Source organism: Camellia sinensis, chromosome 7 (genome assembly GCF_055761805.1).
Source record: "Camellia sinensis isolate YWXY chromosome 7, ASM5576180v1, whole genome shotgun sequence".
NCBI lineage: Eukaryota > Viridiplantae > Streptophyta > Magnoliopsida > Ericales > Theaceae > Camellia > Camellia sinensis.
In genome coordinates this window covers 172,833,458-172,838,750 of record NC_138967.1, presented here as the reverse complement: position 1 = coordinate 172,838,750, position 5,293 = coordinate 172,833,458, and positions in this window count along the sequence as shown.

The following is a 5,293-nucleotide window of genomic DNA, read 5'->3' as shown; positions in this document are numbered from 1 at the left end:
GTGGCATGACCATTTGAATTTAAATTTGAACCTTATCCAAATAATTTTTGAAATTGAATTCAAACCTATTTAGAATAACCACTCAGGATACAGATATTATCTCCATTAACTAATATGGATAGATAATAATAACACATTATATATCTGGTATATGAGTTATGGGTGATTAAGAGAGAAACAACGTATGATCTAAATTTTACCCATATACTGACTCTCTCCCAAAAACAACGATCAAGTCATTTGCACTGTGATTTGTGTGGGTGATATTCATTCTGTAATATCACTTCACTGCTGGGTTGGTTTTATCAGATTCTGGAAGCACGTGATTTACTCATGAGGTTCTATCATCTAAAGGTATGATCTAAATATTTTATCCGCTGCATTTTTTATACTTTGATTTACATTGGTATCAGAGCCATAAATATGGTATTTTCGTGCTTATTTTTATCCATTAAAATATGTGTATATTTTTTATATAAATATATATACATGATATATGCATGAATATTAATGGAGGAGGAAGATGAAGTGCACGGTTTTTTGCATTTTAACTCCATTAGATTAAGAGAGTGATATACCTCATTTTTATGTTGTTTAAATGTCATTTTTAATGCCATAAATGTTTTTATTGTGAAAAATGGAATCCGACAGTACAAAAATCAGACCAGAAAACACCCGGGAAGGCGGTGCGTGTGATTCACGCACTGTATGACGCCGCCCAGAACCGCAACGCGCCACCACGCACTCTCACGCGCTGAGACGCGCTAGGCGCGCTTCCCACGCGCGAGCTGTCCCCTCCCTTCCACGCGCGCACGTTAGTCGCGCCGCTTCGAGCCGCGCCACGTGCGCCGCGCCGCGCGCGCTATGCGCCGCGCAGCGTTGAGCCGACTCGCGCCGAGTTGGGCTGAGTAGCGGCCAGCCGAGCCGAGCCATTTTTTCCGCGCTGGCTTGACTCTAAGGCTCTGTTTGTTTTTTTTTTAATTCTGAATTGCGTTAATTGGCCATAATTTATTTGGTATAGCTTTGTTTTAAGCATGGTAGATACCGTTAGACTCGGAATTAAATTTTATATCTTCTGTAAAATTGTGAAAATTTTATGAAAATAAAAAATATTTTTCCTGAAATAATAATGCATTATTTTTTGCTTTAAAATGCATCTGGTGTTGCATGATTAAGTTTCTGGGGCTGAATTTTTTATTGTAGACTATTGATGTAGTTTACTACTTACTGGTATAGTTATAGCATTTTATCAGGTTCAGGAATATTTATTTCTGATTTTATGTGTGTTTATTAGTTATTTAAAATTCCAGAAAATACCAGAAAATTCCAAAAAATTTCAATATGATATACTTTCTGTTATGGCATAATTTGAATATTAAATACAACATATATTTTTTGGGTTTGTAATATGTTGTAATTAGAGGAGCATGATTATTTATTTATTTATTTATTAGAATTCCATTATTAAATGAATATAGCATGAGTTATTTGTAAAATTACATTAAGATGCTATTGTATGAAATTTATCATGCTTTGTATATGCCATAGTTAGTGGGAGGTTATTCGGTTGAGAGAAATCTTTGTAGATTAATTCCCGAAAACTAATATTTTGCGCATAAATTAAATTAAATTTTAGATAATTGTCACCTGTGGCGCAAGAGATGATTACGAGCATAGCGGATTTTCGATCTTGCGACTTGTGTAATATTGTCACTATTTAATTTAGATTTTTGCGGCAAAATTATATTATGCTAATCAAATTAATCCTAATGCGAATTTCTCTCTAAATTGATTTAGCTTATGGAAGTTAATTTGGTTGACCTAGACTTAGTAGAGATGTTCAAATGTGAACAAACTAATCCCATTCTTTAGATGAGCAAAAGTCTTAGAGACTTTAGGTCAAACCTTAATTGAGCCAAAGTAAGGAAACATGACTCAAAGTTGTCGTGGTTTTGTTGCCTTGTTTGGCACAATAAAAACTAATGTGTGCGCTATGGTTAGCGGCATACTACGTAGTTTTGGTTGGCGAGTTTTGGAGTTATGAAATTAGTAAGCCCTCAATAGATCAGTATATGATCTTGACTAATGAGCTGCGCGGATTGACTTTGTAATTTGATTTGTAAATAATGTTACATCATTGGATGAAGTAACATTCAAGAGTCACGTCATCCAAGAAATGCGAGCTTAAATAAATTAGTCATTAAGTGTAAGACGAGTAGCCAGTATGAGCAGTGTTTTGCTCTCTACCCAATTATTGGGAGTGGATGGAGCAAAATTTCATGCACTATAATAGTGTGCGTTGAAATATTACGAAAAGATTAGCGTTTAGAAGCTGCAAAATCTATTAGCATTGCCAACTTGTCTGAGTCTGGACACTTACTGTTTCCACACTTGAGTGTGAGACATGAGGAGGGGCTTCTTTGTATGATTCCTTAGCTAGGATAACGTTTTTTTTTTTTAATAACGTTTAGAACTAAGCGCAAACGTTGCGGCATAGTGATGAAAAGATCAAGGCTGACAAGGTTGCTATGACTCTAAGAATTTGACGCATCGCTTGTAAGAGCATTGTGTTGAATTAGACTCTTTGGCCTAATTCGCGCTTAAGTTACTTCAGGAGTTGTCATAGTTGATAGCTTATTCTCTCCTTCTTGTGGATAGTAGAATTAATTGCAAGTAACTATGAAGCGAGAAACAGAGATGGCAAGAGGAGTATCGTCATCTTTCAACTTGATGCAGTAAAGTGTATGGAGAATAAAATTGACTTGAAGGTGCAGGGGATTAGCACTTATTAGTTAAATTTGCGACTTAGGTGCACTTAATATCTCCATGACATCCCTTTTATGATCTAGTGAATATGACTTAGTCGTGAGTCATTACCTAGTTGGGCCTAAACCTTTAAAACTTGTCTTCGAGAACTCACACATTAAGATGATTGGAATTAGTTTATGACATTGGTCATGAACTAGCGGCTTATTATACTTAATCACATTAATGAGATGATGACACGATGGTTTGAGTAGGCCTTCTCAGGCCCACTCGCTTATGACATCCTGTTCTCATATGAATGTGTAACTTTGTTCGCAATGGGTACGCACAAGTAAGTAGAAAAGCCGTAGAAGGTCATTTGTATTGGCGCATTTAGTCCACTATGATATTTTGTGACTAGATATGTGTGAGGGTATGATAGCTAAGCCTCAATCTCGACACATTTATAGATTACGATACGCATCTGAGTCAAGACTATTTGATCTCCCATAAGTCAAAAGTTTTGAGATGATTTTTTGACATTGCACATATGAGGTCGAGATCAATTAGATAAGAGCTTTTGTGCTTTTAGTTTTGACCAAGGTGGCGAGTATCTATTTGAGTTATTTTTTAGAAAAACTCTGTGAAGAGAGATGGATGCTTAGAAAATTGATTATTCCTAGTACTCAACAACACAATGGTGTAGTAGAGATAAGAAATTAAATATTGTTAATGTTAGGTGGATAATGGCGCAAAATGTTTCCCAATTGGGAATTGCACTAGTTTGTTGCCTATATCCCTAACTAAGTGCCCTCTATATCAGATTTTACACTCCATTTGAGTAATGGGTTAACGGAGAGCCATCTATGGGCGATCTGTAACCGTTAAGCAGCTTATCTTTATTTTACTTCTCATAAGATTGCGAAATTAAGACCTAAGATTCTATAGCGCATTATTGTATGTTGTCTTGTAAATACAAAGGGTTATGTGGCACATTATTGTATGCTGTCATGTAAACCCTCCGGGTCATGTGCATATAGGTAAGCAGCTTTGTGGTAGTGTAACAAAGTCACATAAAGTTTTCTTAGTAAAGGTGACGTGAATAGAGTTTTGGAACTCTATAAGATAGAGAATTCTAAGCATAGCGCTTTTATGTAGCCTAGTTGAGAATGGAAAGAAATCTCCAATATCCTAGGGACAGTGGGAGCGATGTGCCTACTAATGGATTACTCCATTAGAGAAGAATACTCTACATTCTTAGTTGCATGGTAGCAAATGTGAAAATTTTCCACGTCATCACTGGGTGATTGAGAAGGAAACATTCATGATTGCTCCGCAAGATGATAAAGAGCCTAGGATAATGCCAAAGGCTCTAGTCCCCTGTTTTTAGAAAGTGGATTAATGTTGCGCGGTTTAAGACAAAATCTTTGAGGATTAACCATTTCTATAATTTGGTTGACTTTCCATTATGTTGCGAAACTATTCTAAAAGTTATGCGTAATTTGGATAGTCATTGTTGAGGCATAAGGCTCGCTAGATACCGAAAAGTCGCACCATTGAGGAAAGTGTAGACTATGAGAAGACTTCCTCCTGGGGAATGAGGTTATTTTGACTTCCTCCTTGACTTCCTCCTGGGGAGTGAGGTTATTTTGACTTAGGCTATGATTGACATAAGTTCGAAACATTGATTTGTGGACATTGTGACCCAACTTCTCGTTGGAGAATTGGATAAGTAGATCCGTAGGGATTTACCTTCTGTTTTTATGGTGAAAAGTTAGGAGCGCAAAAAGGTTGCTAGTTCCAATAAATCTTTTACAACCTAAAACAGTTATCCAAATAGTGGTTCTTAGATTTCGTCAAGCCATGATAGGCAAACGATGATCGATGAAGACCACTGAGGCATGATCAATGGTCCAAAAGAAGTTTTTCCTTACTTAGTCATTTTGAGCCAGGAATTTATAGGGTTGTCGCCACCTAGGGTGGCCAGTCCTCTATTTTAGATATGATGGACATGGGTGATGTAATTTATATGCTCGGATATACGATCCTTAGGGATTGTTTTGGGAGAATTTCTGTTTTGTCTTCGATGACTTACATAAGGAATATCCTAAAACGATTCTAGATGCAAAATTGCAAACCCATTGACTTACCTATTGGTAAACGCCAGAGCCTTAGCTATTGAGTGAATCCTCGGATTGTCTTTAAGAGAAACAGATGACCTATATTCCTTGATCTTTTCTTTGTTGTGGGAGCCTAAAGGACGCTATGTGGGCATATTCGGCATGATAAGTGTTATCTTTGGTAAATGGTCAACTGAGTTGTTTAGACATTGACCATGCTCATTAGATTGTGGATAATATGCTTTACTAGTAGCATATTAATTTGCTCCTTGTAAGATTCAATGCGCTAGTTGAGCGCATCTGCGCTGGTTGGGCGCATTAAGAATGAACGCAAATTGGTCACAAAAAATATCTTTAGAGAGGTTGTTGCACAAGAGGTAGTGATCTTAAATCACTTCATGTGAGGTGCACATGGTGGATTCCGTTGT